Consider the following 24,341-nt stretch of genomic DNA (forward strand, 5'->3'; position numbering starts at 1 on the left):
AAACTGCCAATTTCCCGTTTTATCCCGCAACGGAAGCCAATGAAAATACACATAGAATGTCATAAAACGCCAAGAAACTGAAAATTACTTAATTCTGACGCATTTCGTTTTATCGCGCATTGCGAAAAATTCGTGCATCTAGTCATTAGTCAGTTCTAAAAGACTCATTAGCACAGTATCACCAGTTCTTTTTCTTCTACTATTTTAACGACTCATTTTAAAAATCTTTATTTAAAAAAATAACTTTATTACCTATATTATGATAACAGTTTCAAGGTTCTTTGTTTGTTAATTACAATTAAGCATTAAAAAATCTACGTATATGCATTGTTACCTTGTTTCTTTCTCCTGTATTCTATTTGCATATACATCTTTCTTTTTTTTAAATCTCTGACATCTTTTCATTATATTAATAACTAATATAAAATCAGTTCGGATGGTAGTTTTATGACGCATTAAATTATTAACTTGGCACATACTTCAATCATAGCTGGATCTAGAAGGTAAACACTGGGGGGGGGGGGGACTACCAGAACCCAGACTATGATAAGTATATCACGAGTTTACTATAAACTTTCAAACATATAAAATTAATATCATCAATTATTTTTGTCACTTAAAAAACTGAGGGCCTAGGTCCCTTCGCCCCCGGCTAGATCAATTGTTTTTATAATAGTATTTGTCTTTTTTATTTTAAACACTTTATTATTATCTTCTGCTTTTTAGCTCTTTTGTTTAAGTCGGGTTTTTTTCCGAAGTTTTCCCTTTTTAACCACATAGACCTATATCCAGACAAAGATCGTCATACAAATAAACTTTCATAAACTTTTTTTTTGTTTCCTTGTGAATAATTAATTAGTACATCTCAAATGGATGCTATTTTTTAGTTTAAGCATGCTCATTAGACTGACGGAAACGAATGATTAATGGAAGTGAATTATTGTTAAATTATATTTGTACCCTCCCAGCGGTAATCAAACCCGGGCCATGAATACCAATTGCACACGCGCTAGCCCCTAGACTAGCGGGAGAAATAATAATATCGATTATAATAGTGAAACCAATTAGTTTTTATAGTGACTCTATATAGCACTGAGCATTATTGCAACCGCTGGTGGTGTTGACTGTTACAGTGTATCTCGATTTTAACTAATTATCATATTAAATTCTTCATGGTTTTTAAATTCTAAAATTTCGCGACACACTTTAGGGAACTGCGTGATACACCAGCAAGGGCGCCGATCCTGGGGAGGCCATATGGGTCCCCTATTGTATTTATGAATATACAATATTTGGCATAATTTGAGTGCAATTTGTCTTAAAATCCTAATATATATAACTTCTGCATCTGAATGCCCCCCCCCCAAAATTACAGAGAAATCGGCGCCCTTGCACACCAGTCTGTCGCGACACATCAATTGAGAACAACTGGGTGATACTACTGATCTACTTGTCACTTGTGGACAACTCTACATACCTATTCGATTTTTTTTTTTTTTTTTTTTTTTTTTTATGCCACGTAACTATAAGTTAATGCAATGTGCTTTTGCCTCTGAAATCAAATCCTTTCGTTGTCATTTTTCTTTCATGCATTGTTGCTTCTTGGCATATTTGTGATTCGTTTTTGCCCCTTCGCCTTCCCGAACATAAGATAAATTGCAGTCTTATGCAGGGTACGTTCTTTAGTGAGTAGTAGGCCTATCTTAATGCAGTCCACTTACATTTTGATTTTGCCCACTTCCCAGGTGATTTTTTAAATTAAATTAAATTTATTTTTTCTCTGGACAAAAGTCTGTTTTCGTGCAAGGAAAAAACTTATTTTTATTTTAATTATCAAAACATTAGCACTGTACAATTCAAATTATGTACTTTACACATTCGTATTACACACTATTGGCTTTCGAAATTCAATGTATTAGTTGATTTAATTTATTTTTAAACAATGTTACGCCGTTTAGAAAATTCAGTGTAGGAATAGTTATTTTTTTCTTTTTCGCTATGCCTCCCCCACTCTTCATGACGATGACGTTTATTGCATTGCTCTGTACATCACGAGAGTGCATTGTTGATGTCATCACTTGATTAACCAATCACAGATGTTTCTTACGCAAGTATCGCAATCTTTCCCGCCAATTCTACCCCAGCGCCATCTCTGACTAACGTTGTGAACAAATGCAAGTGTTTTCTTCACACGGCGGCCGCCAGCAACAGGAAATTACACTGATGCATTTTTCTCGTTTTGATTAATCGTTTTACAAGTGTTACTGGAATTTAACTGATATTGGGAGTATATTCCGTTTCATTTTGCAGTTATCATTTATAGGGAAGGAAGAAAACAGTGGATAAAAAGTATTACTGTGACAAACAGTGCAATATCCATTGCTAGTAACTTGGCGTGAGTACCTTTTCCTTTGTATTTTTGTTATAACTTTAAAACAAAGAGTAATATTAGTTTGTACGATTTATGGTATTCTCATGTAACCTATTTGATGCACAAATATTAACGTTATAAAAAACAGAGATGTGCAAACAGCTCCTTCGTGGCTAAATGTGATCACCGTCTGTTAAGGGCGCGCACAGGTATATATTAGGGCGTAGGTTGTGCTCTTGAGAATATTTGGAAGGACATAATGTTTCACTGAAAATGCTTCACTTAAACTGGATAATGGTAAATTTGGGGGAAAGAAATACATATTTTGGGACAGAATGTTAAATTTGGGAGGAAGAAAGGCATATTTGGGAGCAAATTAAATTTGGGCGTTGCTCCCACTCTCGGTGTATGGTGGGCAGGCTCGCAACCAGCTACAAAGGTTTCAGGGGGCCATGAATATGTTAGGAGGGCCAAGTCATTAAAACTTCTCTTACACATAGCTAAATTGTGTTTTTTTGTATTAATAATAGCATTTTGTGTTAAGGTCTAGGGGGAGCCCCCTCTAGTTCGGGCCTGATGGTGGGCATCTCTGTTTATCCAGATACTTTGATGGAAATCCGGGTTCGATTTCCTGGAGGAACTCTTGCATTTCAGATCCTCGTTCAACTATGATTCCACGTTTCACTTAGACATTATACTGTAAGATACGATAAACTCCAAATAAGCCATCTAACAATAAGGTCGAAATTCGCGAGCCCGATGCTCGGGACTTAATCTACCTCGAACACAATTAGGGTCTACTGAGCTCGACCCCATGTAGAAACTACTTCTAGAAATAGCGAGCTCGTTTGAGTGAGGATAGCCAACCCGAGCTCGAATAAGTGCGAGCCTGAGCTAGTTTGAACCTCACCGAGTGACGCGCGAACCCTATTGAGGATAGTGACCCACCCCTCGAGCCCCGGGTTCGTATTGGTATTAAAATTGAGAGTTTGTATTTGAAGAGTAAATCTAATGTTAGCGGAATATTAACGGGTACACGTTCGGTGCGCGTTGTCGAATGTACGATTTGCGGAGGAAGCACCGAATGTTTGTGTTAACCCGAAGTCGTGATACGGTTGGGCACTCACATTATGAAGCAGCGAATTCTTTTCTAAAAAGCCAGATTTCATACCGTTGTAGTAAATTGCAACACAGTGTTTTCTTTTTTTATTTTAATACATTTGGGGTCCGAAGAAAAGATCCAATCTCTGCTCTGACCTTGTCCATCTATTGCAACTTGGAGTTATCGATCTATTACTTCCGGTTCCAGAGCTGACTGTTGATAGTTTCAAAGTCTACCGTAATTTCTCGTGTTTAATTAAGTTGATTATTTTTCGAAATTATTTACTAGATCAAGTAATTGGCAAGAGTACGCATGGGGTGGGTTCTGGGAATCCGGACCCCCCAATATCCTCTAAATTTAGTCTAATTTTAGGGATGATTATACAAATTTTAATAATTTTCATATTGAACCTCTCCCGAAATAAATTCCTGCGTATTTGTCTGGTGGTTCATATTTATCACTACCTACTCTTGTCCCTTAGAAGTGAAATGAGATCTTTCAGTTTATCGTCTCACGATTATATCATTGAGGATAAAGGAAACGATGATTAAGGCAGTGAATGATGATAGAAAAATTGGTGGAATGAGAAGGTGGGAGGAAACTGTTAAGTTGATTTTAGTTTAGCGTCCCGTTCAGCAGCGAGGCTATATGAGACGTGAACCTACTGATTAACGTGGAATCCGAGCCACATGAGCTCCTTCCGGGAATCGAACCCGGGTCTCCTACACCAAAGGCGCGTACGCTAACCGCTTAGCCACGAGGGAACTCAGAGAGGAAACGGGTATACACCGAAAAAAACACGGACACGATGTTGTCCACCACAAATTTACTTGGCCGGGGACCGCTGACGAAAATCCCAGGGGTTGAGGGGAACATGTCCCCCAATCTTAGAACTGGGAAACTGTCCCCCCCCCAATAATCCAATTTGATTTTTTATATAGGAGAAATGTGATGATTTGTGTCCGACTGCCACAAAGGAAAGTGAGATGAAATTGATGTCCCTTGCTGTATAATATACAACAGATCCACTCAGAAATCAGATTTATCTACCGTAATATGAGTCTCAGCCCCCAACCCCCGCCAGAATAAGCCTCAAACCTGCCCGCCTCCCAATATTGAAGATAACTCTGCTCCCTGATCCTCCACAGCATTGTTTTTCAACTTCATAAATATTTTGAACATCGCTTAAGAAGATATGGAAACGGTCTTACCCATTCCTCCAATGTTGGAGACAGATTTGCGCCGATGCCGGGGACTGAACCAGGAATCCCACGTATTTGAGGTAAGCGCTTTGCCATTGAGCCACCGTGCCCACCTCCAGCACAAAGATCCGGTCTAGAAAGTCACAAGTCTCGGAGACGAGAACTAATGTTCTGATTATACATAACCTAACTAGTGTTGCCCACGTCATGAGACAATAAATAAGATTTTATCGTCTCGTCTGGCAAATTTTTTTTATAGAAGTCTCATTTCGTTTCGATCCTCGAAAATTCCTTTGTGTCTCGTCTCGAAATTTTTCTCTTTTCGTTTTGTTTATTTATGTACAAAATTTGTACGCTATGTTTTTCTTAATTTCATCTATAAGTTATCAGAATCCTTGCGAGGCATGAGAGGTCCACAAATGGTGTCATATAACAACATTTAAACTTGGAGTATGCTGAAAAGTGACTTCCATATCTTTAAATGTTGATAAATGCTCTTCATTATGTTTGTATAATCACTTTATCAATGTATAGTTTCATACTATGTATAACACTGAAACAGTGTTTGAAAACTAAAACTTGGAACAATTAATGCTGCTCACGCGACTCGATAAATTTCTCATCTCGTCTCGAATTTGAAGACGTTTTCGAGACGAGACGAGACTCGTAAGCAACACTACACATAACTACTAGTAAGTGTAAACCTTCCTCAAAGGCTTATAGTTAAAGCTATTGCTTTTGCTGTATGTGATTGCAGGTTCTAACCAGGGGCGGATCCAGGACCGACTTCTGGGGGGGGGGCATGGGTTGTAATACTGCTACTTTTAATGGCTCCAAACTTTGGGATGGGTTTAATTATATATATATAAAATAAGAAAGTTTCCTCTTCTGGGAAGCCGATCGCCTCGATCGCCCCCCCTGGATCCGCCCCTGGTCCTAACCCTGCTTGAATATCACGCTTCGTATACAAATCAGAGTAGTGATTCAGTTTCTACTTTAATAGAAGGCCTCATCCCAGGGGCGGGTCCAGAGGGGGCTATCGGGGCGATTGCACCCCCCGAGAAGAGGGAACTTTCTTATTTTAGGTGTAAATAAAACCCATCCCAAAGTTTGGAGCTCTTAAAAGTAGCCCTAAGTATCAGTATTACAGCCCACCGCCACTCCCAGAAGTCAATCCTGGATCCGCCCCTGCCTCATCCTGGATACATTTGGTATTTCATTAAGACTTCAAACAAAATTACTGATTCGTCTATAATCCTTAATAGACCGAGCAAAATTTTATTTTTAACCTAATTTCCTTTTATACGAGTCCTTTTAGTTTTTTAAATCCGTATTAACGAGTATGTACCGTATATTCATACATGCATATATACCATCTATTGAAATGCTCAGGAAATGGAGTTTTGCTTGAAAAATGGAGTTTTTCCCTCTCATTTCTTGGAGATATCAGTTAACAATATTAAATGCAATCTTCCAAACAGACGACAAAAATAGGGGTGATAACGTCACGTCAAGTTTAGCCTTGAAACATTCACGTGTGTGGCAGCATTTTGTTCTTTTGCTTGTTAACAGAAAGAAAAAAAGGGTTTTTCATCATGATTATTGGGGGTATTATTTAATTTCTCCCCCAAATCATTTGATATTGATTATAGTTCGTTATTTGTAACTGTGATGTGTATAAATACAGTATGGACGTATGGTATAAAATCTGCAGTACATAAACTAACGTGTCCTAGGTTGCCACTAAAACCACGAATTCTATGTAACCCAGTCAGGGCAGAGAGGCCCGAGCGGTAGCAAGGGGCTGCGTCCGTAGGGAGCAGGCGTGTTAGCGACGGTGGGTATACGCATAAACGAGATGGTTTCACTATAAGTCACGGTTCACTTATAGTCGCAGTACCGGCTCCGGAGCCGTCGATGGATTTGGGGACATATTAAATGCCGTCCGTTATCGGTATTCCAGTCGTACAGTTTATACTGAAAAATGATCCTTATAGCTTCTCCCTTTGTTCACTATATTCAGAAAGTTTTATTGTTCCGCGCTTGGACCTGCTTCAAACGAGAGTTGTTTTCCTGTGATAGAAAGTGTGTTTATGAGAAACTGGCGTTGGATTGTATTATTTATATAAGCGAAAGGTTATTTTGAATGCTTTGCGTGGTAACACCAGAAGAATAAGAGTGCTGTTCTGGAGTTCGATTCTTCCATAATATTTCTTTGAAAGCAATCACGGCGACGGAAGTATATCCCCTTCATACATATTGAAAAAATAACACAACGAAACTTTGCACATACATGATCTATATCCCGAGGAGCTTTACAAGTTACATTATGTTCGGGTAATCTTAGCTGAGGTCGCCTCAGAGGGCGCAGAATTTCCCAATCCGATTCATACATAGCGACGTCGAATATCTCTACATACTCAATTTCAGACCCATAGCTTGTTTTTTGTAATTTGTGTTCGCCATGTTGAATCCACCATTTTGATTTGCAAATTTTGATGTCAGATTCGTATTTAGCTATCTTTTACACATATATATAGCACGTCTCAAAACAAATACATCATGGCTTCCCCTTGTGTTCACATGTGGCCGCGGTGGCTCAGTGGTAGAACGTTCACCTCTGGTGTATGGAGTCCCGGGTTCAAACCCTGCTCCCACCAAGTGAACTTTGTGGTGGACAAACACCGTGTGTGTGGGTTTTCTCGGGGTTCTCTTGTTTCCTCCCACTTTCTTCATTCCACCATTTCATTCATTTCTCATTATCACCGTCTCCTTTAGCCTAACCGGCATAACTGTGGGATGTAAAACTCAAATATTTCATTTCATTGTTGCCCTTGTATTTACAATTTTTGCTGTTTCGGAGCGTGCCATTTTCAGATCGCCACGTCCCTATAGATTCCATTCAAACGAGATATTTCACATGTAGGTGTACTCGGATTCCAACGATATATAACAGGTGCAGATCCCCACGTACCACTTCACCCACTTCCATTGTTAGTAATTTATTCGTGGATGTGCATTAATTACAGAACGTTCACAAATAAAATTTTACCATCATGAACTGTTACTCTTGCAACATATAAGGCTCTTGAATTAAACTGATTTCTTAGTATGCTGCTTGATATGGTAAAGTTTTGTTAATTTTAACCAAATTACTTCGTAAAAGAAAGAGCAGTAGACAAATTTCACTCATACTTGTGCACTGAAATATATAATTACTATTATTTAATATTCTAAAATAGATTTTTATATAACCTTTATGTATATACAACATTCTATATGAAAACAAATACCTGTTCTCTAGTGCGACAAATTAACAACGAAATATTTTGTAAAAAATGTAAAGCATATTACTGAAGCAACTTCGTCACCATTTGAAATGAACGTTTTTCATTTTGTTCGTAACTTCATAAGATTGCGTAAGATAATTTAAATGCGAACTGGGATTATATTTTGTTTCTTTTACAACCATAACATCATTCTATCACGGTGCTAACTTCGAAGTGTTTGGATGTGTAATGCACATTATATTTGTTGCCACGAAATTTCTTTATTCTAATACAAGAAACGTAAATACTCAAGGATCTTAACTGTAAACTAGTAAGTATAAAGTAGTTTTCATTTTAAGTATAATATAATAAAGTATTCGAAAATTTAAATTTTCCCCAAACTTTCCGTTTTTTTTTTCAGGCTCGGGAAAAAGTTGTTTTTTAACCCAAAACTTCCAGTTTTCTTCTCAGGAATTCACAACATTAGCTCGGATCTTCTCTGGGTGCGTCCCTAAGTACGTACCACACTATTTTTACACTGGAAACAAGGGCGCCCATGTTGTGGTATCCAAGGGGGGGAAAGTATAAGCGACGTTTCAAATATACTTTCAAATTTTGCTGTAACTAATGTAAAAATTCTATTGGGTTTTCAATATTACCAAGTACAATTTCCTCTTGGGGGGGGGAACAAACGCCCCACCTTGCCCCCCTGATGGGGGTCCTTGACTGGAAACCATCATTTTTGAAATTATAGAACAAAGATAATCGAGGGCTCTGAACTTTAAGGCTATAATAATAATAATAATAATAATAATAATAATAATAATAATAATAATAATAATAATAATAATAATAATAATAATAATAATAAGCTGATTTTCGATGTATTTGAAGATTTCAAGAATAGATTCCTTCTCTGGCTATATTGTTCTATTGAAATCGGAAATAGTATAAAAAACTAGTCGGTTTAAATATAGAAAAATGAAATGAAATCTTTAAGTATTACGTCCCACGATTATGCCGATTAGGCTAAAGGAGACGGTGATGATGAGTAATCAATGAAATGGTGGAATGAAAAAGTGGGAGGAAACGGGAGAACCCCGAGGAAACCCACGAGCACGGTGTTTGTCCACCACAAAGTCCACACGGCGCGAGCTGGGATCGAACCAAGGACCCCAAGCACCAAAGGTGAGCGCTGTACAACTAAGCCACCGCGCCCCCCGGTTTAAATATAGATTTGTATGTAGTAATAATTGTAAGAGACAGCGAGAAACTTTTTGATACAGACTCAGCGTTCCAAATACAGATGCCATGCCTTATCTGATCCGTCTATTGCAACCGAAAGCCATAGGTCTACTACTTCCGGTTTCAATACTAAATCTCACATAATTTCAAATTATACGGCAGTTTCACAATGTGGAATAATACTTGTTTCCTTGAAAACGTGTGGACCAGGGGCGGATCCAGGACCGACTTCTGGGGGGGACGGTGGGTTGTCGTACTGCTACTTTTAAGGGCTCCAAACTTTGGGATGGGTTTTATTTATATATATAAAATAAGAAAATTTCCTCTTCTGGGGGGGGGCGATCACCCCGATCGCCCCCCTCTGGATCCGCCCCTGGTGTGGACACCATATGAAAGCAATGTTGCCAAAACGTTCTCGTAAAAGGTTGCTTAACGACAGGTGAAAAGACTCCAATTTGGCGTGAAAAGTCGCTAAAAACTTATTCGTGATATTTCTTGTTTATATGCATTGTTTCAAACTTTCAGATGTAATTTATATTGCTTAATATGCTTTCAACAAAGTCATTTTCTACTACTACAGTACTATACTAAATACATACTATTACTACTACACAGACACACAGTATACTTTAGTGATGTCTTTATCTACAGGATGCAATCAACCCTTGAATTCGGGATTCATTGCCTGTTTTCTGTATTTTATTTTTCTTTAATGTCCCACGTTTATTCTCCGACACAGAGATAATGATGAGGTGACGGTAATGCTGTTGTATTACTTGTGCCTCTGAGAGAAAGATTTTCAAAAGTATGGAATATTGAATATTTGGATTGTTTTCCATTAATTCCATTCAGCGGCGCCGACTTTTCAAAATTTATGTGGGTGCATATTAATGGCCCATGGTTTCAGGGAAGCGGTAATATTTGATTGATTTATTTTTAGTTAGCTGTTATAGACGACATTCTTTATTTTTTGTTAACTGTCATAAAGGGCACTATTGTGATAAAATAAAAAATATACCGGAACTATAAGGATAAGTCGGGGCTGGCCTAGCTCAGTCGGTAACACGACTAACTGAAACACAAGAGAAATGGCTTCATATCCGGATCCGAACTTAAAAACTTGTGGGTGTGCTGCACCCACAAAATATTTTGCGTGAGTGCTGGAACCCCCGAGCACCCACGTAATCGGCGCGCATGAATCCATTAATAGAAATCAAACCTGCTCGTAGAGAAGTGGTAAAGTTGTTTACTTGCCCAACTCCTCGTCACCTTAGTCTGATTAACCCCTTGCGTTCCAGGTGTTATTTTCCTATGTGCGTACTGTAATACCAGGCTTTCATTTACTGTTAAAAGACCCTAAACCGTTATATACGGCAGAGTTGTTGTATAAAGTTCGATAACTATAATTTTTTTCTACAATCGCTCGTGCTCGCACACACACACACACACACACACACACATATATATATATATATATATATATATATATATATATATATATATATATTTGGTCTAGGAATTAATTCGTGCGGGTGGACAAGAGATGGCGCAACGAACGGAGCGTCCCACAGTTCCGTGTATCCACACATGTGTTGCAAACCCCTGTCATCGCGTATCGTTCGTAGTATAGGGCAGTGGATTAAAGCGTCAACAACACCAATTTGTAGTTAAGTGAACATGGCGCAATTTGTGCCTGATAAAGTGTTTTTGCGGGGTGTCCTGCTGCATTACTTTAACATGCAGAAAAGTGCGACTGAAAGTCATCGTATTTTGGTGGAAGTGTATGGTGACCATGCTCTAGCTGAGCGAACGTGTCAGAAGTGGTTTGCACGGTTTAGAAGTGGTGATTTCGGCTTGGCAGACCAAGAGCGAGCTGGACAGCCAAAAAAATTTCAAGACAAAGAATTGACAGCATTGCTCGAGCAGGATTCGTGTCAAACGCAGGAACAACTTGCAGCAGCATTAGGCGTTGATCAAACAACAGTCTCCAAACGCTTGAAAGCCATGGGAATGATTCAAAAGATGTCACATTGGGTTCCACATGAATTGAAAGACAGAGACGTTGAAAGACGAAAAACCATTTGCGAATTGCTGCTTCAACGACAGAGCAGAAAGGGGTTTCTGCATCGAATTATTCCGGGTGATGAGAAGTGGATCCATTACGAGAACCCTAAACGAAAAAAGGCCTGGGTGAAACCAGGTGAACCAGGTCCATCACAACCAAAACGAGATATTCACTGTGCAAAGGTTATGCTGTGCATATGGTGGGATATGAAAGGTGTGGTGTACTATGAGCTGCTGCAACCGGGTGAAACTATGAATGGAGAACGTTATCGACGACAATTAATGCGTTTGAAGCAAGCTCTGGCCAGAACACGACCAGAATGGGAGAACAGACATGATAAACTTATAGTTCAACATGATAACGCTCGCCCACATGTCGCAAAACCGGTCAAAACCTATTTAGAAAATGTCGGATGGGAAGTTTTACCCCACCCGCCGTATTCACCAGACGTTGCTCCTTCGGACTACTACTTGTTCGATTGCATGAACAACGATTTGATTGGACAGCGGTTTACTTCTTCAGAAGATATCGAAACATGGGTCTCTGACTGGATCGCTTCCAAGGATGAGGACTTCTTTCGCCACGGAATCCGTACATTGCCTGACAGATGGGCGAAAGTGGTGGCTAGCGATGGACAATATTTTTCTTAAGGTATTTATGTATTTTGTGTTTGTACTACAGCTTCAATGTGTGCGTACCAACCGCACGAATTAATTCCTAGACCATATATATATATATATATATATATATATATATATATATATATATATATATATATATATATATATATATATATATAGAGAGAGAGAGAGAGAGAGAGAGAGAGAGAGAGAGAGGTCTATACAGCCGGATCCAGGATTTTCTGACGGGGGGTGCACCAATAACTACCAGTACATTTCAAAATTTTAAAATGCCTTTAGGCGTCTGTGGTGTGAATGTGGAATTGGCCTGGAAATGCTAAATGTCTGCTCTCTGTGAATTCTTTTCCTTCAACCTTCAGAAAATTGACTTAAACTACTGGTTTTGCGAAAAGTCGCTTTCTTTTAAGCCCAAACGGGAACATGACAGCAGAAATTGTCGGAAAGTGTTGTTATTTTTACTGCTAACTTCTCGTTTTAGGTAGTGTATATGTTTACAACGAAGGAGGGTGCACGTGCACCTTTGCACCCCCCTAAATCCGACCCTATACGGGAAACCGGGGTATTCGCGAACACTGAGGTACTTCCGAACATCCAAGTTTACAACCAAGGAAACTTGTTAGAAAACAGACGATTTTGCTGCATGCCAGCGGAGAGACATGGAAAAGTGTAGCATAAATTTGGTGATGGTCAGTTGAGTGGATTGCCAGAAAAAAGATGTTTTGTTGTTTTTATCTATTCACTTATAATGTTGATTCAACAGTCTAGGCAAGGTAAGTCGGGTCTTATCTTACCTATATTGTTATAGATAAGGCTACACATTAGGGTGGGCCGAAATTTTTTGGGGGGAGGGAATTTCGATTGGCCGGGTTGCGGAAAAGTTGCCTCGTGTTAGTGGTAGTCAACACACAAAATTTGGATTTTTTCAGTCAACCCTTTCCTTTGCCTCATTGCACTTGAATATTTTTATAACTGCGGCTATGCAACCCGCACGACACTACGAAGAAAATTATGCTGCACAGCTAATAACCTTTGGTTCTTTTTCACGATGAAGCATTCTGAGGCTGAAAATAAAACTCAAGATAAAAACGAGATGCGATATTGTTCCTATGTGGTTAAAAATAATAATCAATTAGACGAAAAATTGCATTTTTATGCTTCAATTCATGTTCTCCATATATAGCGTGAAAAATATGTTGTCAATCTTACATTGCAGCCATTTCTTTTAGACACGATATTATAAAGAAAAATTTAATCAAGTAATCTGATATCTAGTAATTATTAAATCGGCTGTGCAATGGTAGAAAATATATACAGAGCGTTCAAAAAGTCTCTATACACCTGAATTGTCACATATTCAAAGCAACAAGAAAATTATTTTACTCAAAATTTATTATATTTTATGGCGTGAAAGCACTATGTACAGGGCGTAGCATATATACACACATTTTAACACACATTTTCACAGCAAATATTGGAAATGTCTCCCATGAGCCTCCAAACATGCTTGCACACGTGATTCAGGTGTATCGAGACTTTTTGAACGCTCTGTATTTACCTACAACATTGTATAGGATTATAATAATAATACGTAAAACATTTTTTTTTTTTTAGTAAGAAGTCGGAAACATCGTAATTTTATACACAGTCCAGCAGCCTGTGTCTTTCGGCGCCGGCCTAACGTGACAAAATGGTGTTAAAGATTTGAGTAACGATCAGCAATACCTTTTGGACATTTGCCGAGCCGTTTCAGAAGGTTGTGTCCGCCAGACCTTCTGAAGGAAAAGCCTGGAAAACCCGCCATGTCCCAATGGTTGATGATAGCTCCTTGCATTCTTCGATTATATATTAGCACCAAAAATTCGGAAAAAGCACTTCGTTGGCTTACACAGTATGTCAGCAAATTATTTGCACAAGTTTGGTTTGAAATAAAGAAAAAGTCTTCTCTCTCTCTCACCAACGGGACGCGACACTTGTGACTATTGGGGCTGTTCCTAATTCTGGAATTCCGGAATTTTTCGGAACGGAAATTCCAATTCCGGAATCGGAACACAGTTTCAAGACGTTCCGGAATTTCGGAACATTCGGGAATTTTGAAACGTTCCGGAATTCCGGAACATTCCGGAATTTCGAAACGTTCCGGAAATCCGAAATTCCGGAACATTCCGGAATTAGATGAATTCCAAATTCCGGAATACGAAATCGAATTCCGAACACCTCTAGTGACTACTCGCTCAATCTGCATCCTTTCTTCCCGAGGAATTAAGAAGAATCCTGTATATTGTAATTAGCTCTAACGCTTACTTTGACAATGATCACCGACAAGAGCCAGGACATCCCAGTTTTAGGGTGCAGAAGAATAAAAAAGTATAGACAGAGAAACAGATCAAGTCTACGTGAATTTGTTGTTCCGAAAGTAAACTTAGACGCAAGTAAACATCATGAGATGATCGATTGGTTCTCAATGGACGTCACCGAGCCACCATTGACAAGGAAACTTTCTTCGAGCCAGATAGAAAAATAGCTACAGCTTCTTAGTGAATTAAACATTTTCCGTGCCATTTGCAAGCGGTGGAGAGGATGATAAAAGTAGTTACAGAAGCGTCAGCATTGCTGTGTGAAGCGGGTCGAAAAGATGACTTTATCACGGCAAAATTAGAGTCTCGAGGAAAAAATGCAGAAGTTGGGCTCCCAGCAAGACTATCAAATGTAAATGAATGTAAATGAATCAAAAAGCAGAAGCAAGTGGGCGGGCGGGTGGAACTCGATTTGCAGGCACCCCCTCGTGGCGGGTTCTGGGGAGTTTCGAAATATATGTGCCAAGACGAGCTAAGAGCTACAAGAGAAGAAAAAATTATCAACAATTTTTCATTACCTATATTCATAATGTGTTTTGAAAACATTTCTTCGTCTAATTGATTATAATTTTTAACCACATAGGAACAATATCGCATCTCATTTTTATCTTGCGTTTTATTTTCAGCCTCAGAATGCTTCAGCGTGAAAAAGAACCAGAGGTTATAGCTGTGCAGCACAATTTTCTTCGTAGTATCGTGCGGGTTGCATAGCCGCAGCAATAAAAATATTCAAGTCCCATGAGGCAAAGGAAGGGGTTGACCAAGAAAATCCAAATTTTGTGTGTTGACTACCACTAACACGAGGTAACGTTTCTGCAACCCGACCAATCGAATTTTTTTAAAAAAGTTGTTTTTTTTCTTCCCACCCTACTATACATTCCCCTATATTTAAGCATTAGTTCTTTGTAACCTTACTAGTCTGTATGCAATCAATAATATAGTTTCAACTTTAACAATAAAATGGTGTCTCATGGGGAAATGCCAGACAGAATGTTTGCCATTACCCCGGAGTGTTCGGGATTGCCTCATGGTGTGAAATAAATTATCAAAAATTTTTAACTTTTTTTTTGTTGAAAATTAAGTAAAAAAAAATTAATGATATTGATTTGGGAAATAGATAATGTCTTGCTAATAAGCGTTATTAGCTTTATTAATTAGAATAGTTTGCTATATTTATGTAATGACATGAAATGCGAACGTGAAATAAAAGCAAGGATAGGAATAGCGAAAGAAGTCTTTAGGAGGAAGAAAAGTCTGTTTTGTGGGACCTTGAATAAAGAGTTGAGAAAAAACTCATAAAATGCTTCGTGTGGAGCGTTGTACTGTATGGAACGGAAACGTGGACATTACGTAAAGGTGACGAAAATCGAATGGAAGCCTTCGAAATGTAGGTGTGGAGAAGAATGGAAAGAATTAGTTGGGTAGAGCGAAAAACGAATGAGAGAGTATTAGAAATGGTGGATGAGAAAAGAACACTTCTAGATATTATTAGGAAGAGGAAGAGAAACTGGTTGGGACATTGCCTAAGAAGAGATTGTATCATGAGGGACGTCCTAGAGGGTATGGTGGCGGGAAAGAGAGGGAGGGGGCGAAGGGGACTACAATTAATGGATGATATTAAAACAGAAAGATCATACGCGAAGACGAAGAAGTTAGCGGAGGACCGTGGAGCATGGAAGCTTCTCAGCTGCGGCAAGTGACCTGCCAATAAAGGCAGAATACCTATGATGATGATGATGCTATATTTATTATTTAAGGCCATTAGTAACTACTTCATTATTCTGTAGTGAGTAACCCTAATTTAGATATCTGATCCTTCATCATAGGCTGCAATTTTTTTTCTGTGTGTGATTCCAAGAGCGTTTCACAAATTTATTTAGCCTAGTAGCGTCCATTAGCAGTTAGTCAATTTTGTTCAGCCTATTGACCGCATTTGAATATTAAGCTAATAACGAATACTGCCCTTGGAAGCAAAACATTAATGTGTATATCTGTGATTTCTTCAATTCCAAATGATGTTTTCATTCTAATGAATATTTTACTTAATGTATCATTATTTCTAAATTTTTTACATAAGAGTTAATTTTGTTTAGCTTGTTTAGCTTTCATTTGTATAGTTTCAAAGATAATGAGGTCTGGTCATGTTTCTCATTAACTTGAGTTATGTTTGTAATTATAATTCTTATTAAAGATTTAAATACTAAATTACATTATAATTTTAATGTATTTTAATGCATTTCACTTCTTTCGTAAAGGAAAGTTTAAAGTAAACAGTATGTTCGGGATTACCCCGACCACTGGAGCAATCCCGAAAATAGATACATTTTTAAAACATCTCACTGATTTGTTGAAAAATGTAAATTTTTACTTTCCTCTGCACTTCAGTAAACAGGAGAAACTCCCAAGCTTTCTATACACAAAAAATCTTAATTTTGTCTCTAAAAACAAAAGGGTCATCTATAATCAAAGGTTAAGTATTCGTGAATACCCCGGTCTCCTCTCTATATATATCCATCCTTCTGGATAAATTATACACACCCACATAGAGACAAACTGCATGCATCCCCCCCACATGCATGCGCGAGGAGAGCATTAACATTACTGATAAAATTATTTGCATTGTTGAACATTTGGGCCGAAAAAGTGAAATGTTGATGTTCTGAAGGAAGTTTATGCTGCTTCATGTTGGCAATACTGACAGGAGCATGGGTAAAAGTGCGGGGGAAAGCGGGAGGACGCCATCCCTCCACGTCCAGAAAATAAGTACGGCGTCCCCCAGTTTCTAAAAAAAAAAATTACAATGAGTAAACAGGCAGAGGAACGACGTGACGACGCTACCTACCGTCTCTCTACTTTTTCAGACCCACTTTTACCCCCGAAACAGGAGAGGAGTAAGGTGCTGTCACGTAAGGAGAATCAGTAGAACTAACTCGTTCATTGCGTCCGCTAAAAAAATTTCATGACCTCCAGGGTTAATACGACCCTTAATAAGGGATACGGCTTCATGACATCTTTATGGATGTCACTGGTACGCAAGGGGTTAATACAAAATAAACACATGTGTTGTGATTGAGTGCTCCCTTAGACCTATCATCTACTGAAACAAAACATTTTTCTTAGTCTTTTCTGTTAGTAAGATGCTGTCACCTAAGGAGAAATAGTACAACTAAGTCTTGCCTTTATCCACTAACAAATTTCACCATCTCCAGGATTAATGCAATCCTTAATAAGAGATACGTTTTCATGACATATTTATGGATGTCACTGATATTTTGCAGCGGAGTATTTTGACATCCACGTGGATGTCACTGAAACGCAAGAGGTTAAAAAAAAAAAACAAAAGAGAAAAAGAAAACACGTGTTAATACGCTTCGAACCATAAGTCTGCTTGATTACAAAAGGGCGAGTTATTCGCAGTGCTAGAGCCGCTAGATTTGCAAGTAAGTCCCTAAATCTTAATTTTAAAATTACCAAAAGAGTCGCCAATCGAAAACATATTTCCTTTTTCGCTATCTTGGAAGTCGAATCCCCTAGATTTAGCGACCCGAATTGACAACACTGACTTCGAGAAAGATATTGAGCAACGAGACAGTAGTTAAGCCGGAATTCCTTAGTAAAAAAAAAAAGCTTTGAAAAGTTAAGTAAGCTAGCGCTAATCAACATAATCCAAATATATACGAAAATGTCATAACCGTATACCAATCATTTATGAGATTTTATTCTGATTTTTATTTTTAAGATTCATACTTGTGTAATAAGTGGCGGTTTTTGATTGAAATCACATTGGTACACAATTAAATTTTATTATTCCAACCTAAGGAAAGGAAGCTTACCTCAAATACTAATTGTTATACGGATATTTTTGAAACTATCTTCTCTTAGCTTCCAGTGACAAGATTCTCATTTTTAACAGTTTGATTTCTCTTAAGATCCGCCACTGTATTTAATATAAAAGATTAAAGCTTGAATGTAATTTTAAGTATGAAAATTCTTGTGGCACACTCGTCAGTTCCATTAAATTGCAACAAATTTGTTAGGAATAGTATGGCAATTTGAGACAGCCTCGCTTCTATATTCTTTTTACTGATTCAAGGGCCCATAATTACACGAAAGAATATTTAATTACTGCATTTGAAGACAAAATATAGAAAAAGAAAATTGGTCATTCAGCACGAAGACAAAAGCCATGGCGATTGAAACGAAGCAGTAGGTGTCAAATATTGAAATAGGAGGGGGGGGGGGAATATAAAGATAACCAAGAAAGTACTGTCGCTTTTTGTAGAGGTCTGTGTTCAATTTTTTCTCACACCGTGAGTTAAATACGAATGGAGATAAGGCGATGGTCAGTTGTTGGTGTGGGTATATCCAACATTCTACCTGGTTGTGGCAGTTCCCCGTGAACTTGCGTAAGGACAGAGTGAACATGGCCTTGTCATAAGGGCGTGTATGCTGTACGAGTTCAAACTGGGGTCAAACGCTGCTGCAGCGGAGCGGAATATATGCCAGGCTTTTGGTGAGGGTATCATGACTATCGGACAGTGCAGTGGTCGTTTAACAAGTTTGAGGACGGTGACGAAACACTTGAAGACGCACCACGTGCCGGAACACCAACACATGTACAAAATAAAGATCATCAGGCAGAAATTGAAGCGAAAAGTGGCCAGACATGTGAGGAACTGGGACTACAATTCAGTGTGAGTGGAGAAACCATTCGACAGCACCTCCATCAACTTGCGAAGCACTACAAGTTAGCTCGATAGGTCCCACATGATTTGACTCCGGGCTAGAAGGCAACGCGAGCAGACACTTGTGTTTCTTTGCTGTCTCGTCTGACGAAGGATTCATTTCTGTACAGAGTGTTGACATGTGATGAGATGTGAGTCCTGCATGAAGCTCCACGGCTCCGTCATCATTGGTAACCATCCCATGAAGCGGTTCCAAAACAGCCGAAACTAGCACTGCACCAGAAGAAGGTCTTCCTGTGTGTTTGGTAGACTGCTCGCGGCATCGTGCATCGGGAACTGCTACAGCTGGTCAGAGTATCAATGCAACTGTGTACTGTCAGCAGTCGAGCCGTGTTCGAGAAAAGCTCAAAACTCTGGAGTCAGCACTTTTGAATCGCAAAGGGGTCCTCCTGTTACAAGACAACGCTAAGCCTCACGTTGCTAGGATGACCCGGAACACCATTGTACTCCTTGGATGTGAAACTACTGCATCCGTCATACTCCCCGGACATTGCACCTTCCGATTATCACCTGTTCCATTCCTTGATCGTTTGAACGCCAGTTCAAATCCCTAGTAGAGGTGTAAAATGCAGTTGATACCTTCCTCGCTTCACGGCCCACGGTATCGGGTTATTTTCCCAAGTACGTTTTCCTCAAGCCCAGAAAATGTGGGACATTTCCTCAAGTGCTTTATCTTGATATTGATCATGAACTAGAAATCCAAGACAGAGATACAAATCTTGGCCAACAGCCAGAATGGGGGATATGATTTCTATACGCGATAAAACAAATACAATATTGCCACTGGTTAGATAAAATTTTACTATTAAATTTTAAGAATGAAGGTCTTTTATATCAAAGGACATCTGAATATTTCTCAACTATATAGACTACACAAGCTTTAATCTTTAATTTAGAATTTAATCATAGCAGTTGCCACGTTTTCAGTATCCCATTTGAATTACGAAGGCAAACCCCTGCATCTGAACCATTCAAAACAAAAGGTTTCTATAAATACTTAATAAATAATTACAGGCAATATTGTTTAAAATAAATTGTCCTATACGCACGATTGCCTCAGTAAATCACATCAGTTTCTTGGATTGTGTATAATATAATTCAAATCAGCTGTATTAAAGAAAATTGTAGTAAATTCTCCAGTATTGAAAACAAAACAATATAGTAATACACAGTGGTCGAAGTGAGACAGTATGCGGTGGTATGCCATACCGCCTCTGGTTTTTCAGTAATGAGGACATACCGTCTCTGGTTTTTCTGTGATCAAGACAATATTTAAATAACAGGTATGCTGAGTCGAAATCACAATAAAACATACCGCCTCTGCTTTTTTCCACTTCGAACACTGGTAATAGAGATCTCGATAAAACTGAGTCACACTATTATTTTTAAAAACATTTATCATTGTTTTGACCAAATAATGTACATGCATCACAAGATCTTTTGGTCTAGTTGACAGAATGAGATACAAGATAGTTTTCCTGTAAATAAAACCTTAGGATTCCTACCCATAAATTATTTATTATTATTATATGTTTAATAATAATGTTATGACCTCATAAATTTATCGTGTTATGTTTAGCACCTAAATATACCATATCAAAACTGTTACTATTGTATTTCTTAGTGGTTCCCATGTTCTAGATCAGTGCTATTTAAACGGGGGTACGCGTACCCCTGGGGGTACGCGAAGATGTTTCTGGGGGTACGTAATGCTGCTTCTGAGAGTCTATTTGAAATCTCCGTTGACAGTTCACTGCAAATGAAATTCTATAACTTGTCAATTTGTGACTTTTGTATTTATGCTCGAAAAGAGTACAATGAAATTAGTAACAGTGCTATTTCACAACTTCTTCCATTTCCATCAACATATTTGTGGGAACAGCGTTTTTCTGCATTAATATTAATAAAAACGAAACACAGAAAATGCTTGAACCCAGAATCAGCTCTGATTCTCGCACTCTCGAAGATTCGACCAAGAATCGAGGAGTTGGCATCCGGGAAGCAAGCTCAGTCATCTCATTAACAGGTTAGTTCTAAAGTTACTTTTAGTTTTTGAATTTTTAACATTCAGTGTGCGAATTATCAGGGAGGATGAGGGGAAAAATTGGATGTCTCCCATATGTTTTGAAATTTCCCATGTTCCCATGTTAATACTTGTTTCGGATGTGCTCTTTATCCCCCTGTAAATAGTCTTTTGATTGGCCCACAGATTGTCCTTTTGTTGGGTCTCTATTTATCCCCCTTTTTAATCAACAAAACATGTGTATTAAGTTTAATAAGTTAATTTCAATTTAATTTCTTTTAAACAGCTTCAGGAGTACATAATTGAATGGCGAATTGTGTCTAGGAGTACCCGAGAAAAAAGGTTGAATAGCACCGTTTTGGATCACTATGTTCTATAAAGCATCATAATGCTTTTTGCGTATTTTAGATTTATTTAAATGTTATTCTACATTTAGATTTAAAAATGTAGAATAACATCAATTCTACGTCGAATGGCTTTTAAAAGAAAACTGTTAATCTCATTAGAATTTGTTATGTTTTCAAATGATGAAAATAAATTTAAATAAATAAATAGGTATTATGGAACTTTTGGGGTACGACACAACTGTATGTTCCCGACAGTTACAGCTTCAAATCATCGAAGACATAAGCGATTTTAATAATATAAATAATGTTTCTTCTGAGTGCAAGGTTTTAAGCGCTCAAGAAAACTTTTTTTTACTTTCAGTTTCATATACAACCGGAAAGTCTTTTCATTTTGAAAGATTAACACGCAAAAGAAAATTTGGGAAAAAGCCGGCCAGGAAAGTATCATCGTGTTAAGACAGAAAATTAGCCCGCCTTATCAGGATATACAGACTTGAAATTTGAATCCAAGATCTCACGATTGAAAAGAGCTGCGCAAACTGTTTACCTGACACTCTTTTAACTTGATCTTATACAGAACTACTAGTAAGCTTACGTGTCAACAAAAAATTTGACCAATGAACTAAAGTTTGAATTAAAATAGATCATTTCCTTCAAAAGTAATAATAATATATAATTTATTTAACAAATATTGGAGGAACATGGTTCCAATAGTGTCAATAGAAACTCGGTAATTGATTAATGTAAATTCTCATTGTCCGTGTGACTTGTTCCATATGACAATACTTTATCCAGCACTTTTAGATTTAAGAGATTTAAAGAATAAATCCGTGTAGTGATTCTCCCTTGAGATTTGTTTCTAAAGAACAGTTCAATGAATTCATTGTAAAACAGACATTTCATACTCTGCAGACATACCTTACGTTCATTTTCAGTTGGATTAAGATAAAACATGTAACATTATTTGCAATTTTGTTCGATAAAGTATGATTTTATTTGACACCCTGCAACCCTTGTTATCAGCAACAGCTCAAATAGCCAGCAGCGAAGTATCACCCCTCTTCTTTCTTGTATTAGTTAAGAATTTCAGCAGTTGTCCTCCTTCTTTTGGTTAATGATCATCAGATTAAGAAGAAAGATAAGCACTTGAGGAAATGACACCATTTCGGAAAGTTGGGGAAATAGACAGTTGAGCAAATAACCCTATTTCACGGCCCACTACGTTCTACCGCGATGGAATACATGACCTTCCAGAACATTGCCAGAAGGTCGTCGATGCTAATGGGGACTATTTTTGATCTTCCAGGTACGTCTTAGGTGACATATCGATGTTCGAAGGTGGTGGGTGAAAAAACGACAGAACTTTCTTGGTTACCTTCTTAGAACAGGCTACTAGTTTTCGATATCTCGGTAGTATTATTAGTGATGATATGAAGTGCGAACCTGAAATAAAAACAAGGATAGAAGTGACGAAAGAAGCCATTAAGAGGAAGAAAAGTTTGGTTTGTGAAACCTTGAATAAAGGGTTGAGAACAAGACCCATAAAATGTTTCATAAAATGAAATCTTATGAAGTTTTACGTTCCACGGTTATGTCGGCTAGGCTTAGGAAGACGGTGATGATGAGAAACGAAGGAAATGGTGGAATAAAGAAAGTGGGTATAATCGGGAGAACCCCAAGAAAACCCATGTACACAGTATTTGTCCACCACAAAGTTCACTTGGCAAGAAAAATGCATGATGTGGAGTATTGTAGTGTATAGGGCAGAAACATGGATACTACGCAAATATGATGAAAGACGACTGAAAGCTTTTGAAATGTGAGTGTGGAGAAGAATGGAGATAATTAGCTGGGTCGATTTGAAAACTAATGAGAGGGTGTTAGAAATGAGTGGGGGATAAAAAAAAACAGTTTTAGACATTATTAAGAAGAGGAAGAGAAATTTGTTGAGACATTGGCGAAAAAGGAACTGCATCATTAGGGACGTGTCAGAGAGTTTGGTGGCAGGAAAGAGAGGGAGGGGGCGAAGAAGACTACAAATGAACGACATCAAAACAGAAAAACCGTACATGAAAACGAAGGGGTTAGGGGAAGACAGTGGAGCATAGAAGCTTCTCATAAATGCTGCATTGCTCATGCCTTTCAGCGGATGTGTGGCCATTAAAAGACATTGAAGGTTTGAAATTATCGTCCGTTAGAGGGCAAGGGGTAACAGGAAACATAACGGGATTGTGAAAGGGTGTACACGCTTGCATACTTGCCCAACTCATCGTCTCTTACGTTTGTTGAAACAAACGGAAAGGAGAAAGAGAAACATAAATAGAATGCAAAAACTGTTTTCGAACTAATAGCACTTGATTACAGGCTGTTTTCGCAGCATAAAACCATTAGATTTGTAAATATGTTGCCAAATCATCATTTAAAAATCTCACACAAAAAACGCCAATCGGAAAGAGTATTTTTTGTCACTATCTCGATAGTCGAATCCCTCAGATTTAGCTACTTTTTTCCCGAATTGGGTACTCTGTACTATATAAACAAATATAAACAAATAATTGGTATTAGAAACATAACAGGAAATATTTCAACAATGCAGTTCATATAACGTAAAATATGCCTATATATATGCCTCAATGTTTCAATTGGGTCTGGAAGATAGGGGAATGCTTGTCGATATACAGTTGTGTCCCGTAGGTGCTCTTCCAGCTATATGTATACTCGTTTCAGACTCCTAACTACACTTTCAAGAATTTTGTCTGGCAGGTGTTGCTTTCATACAATTTTATCTATATTTGCGAAGACTAAATAAAATGTTCTATGGGAGGTATAACCAGTGATGAAAATTTTCCGATTCATAGAAACATACTCCACTTATTCCTACATCGTTGTATAGCCGTGATGTGAGGTGGAAAATTTTCTTCTATACTTTTCCGGAAAATTTTCCATTCTTAAATATCAGTGATCAAGTGACAATTCC

The 24,341-nt window shown here is 38.1% G+C and overlaps 1 protein-coding gene across 1 annotated transcript in view; it reads left to right on the forward strand.

Moving 5' to 3' along the window:
- The first annotated feature begins 2,169 nt into the window (after positions 1–2,169).
- LOC145681290 (rRNA 2'-O-methyltransferase fibrillarin-like) overlaps positions 2,170–24,341 on the forward strand; it is a 32,222-nt gene continuing 10,050 nt past the window's right edge. The window contains 1 exon segment of the mRNA XM_081752927.1: positions 2,170–2,395. The gene's annotated coding sequence lies outside the window, so the exon portion shown is untranslated.

Source organism: Thermobia domestica, chromosome 3 (assembly GCF_964235325.1).
Source record: "Thermobia domestica chromosome 3, izTheDome1.hap1.1, whole genome shotgun sequence".
Classification (NCBI taxonomy): Eukaryota; Metazoa; Arthropoda; class Insecta; order Zygentoma; family Lepismatidae; genus Thermobia; species Thermobia domestica.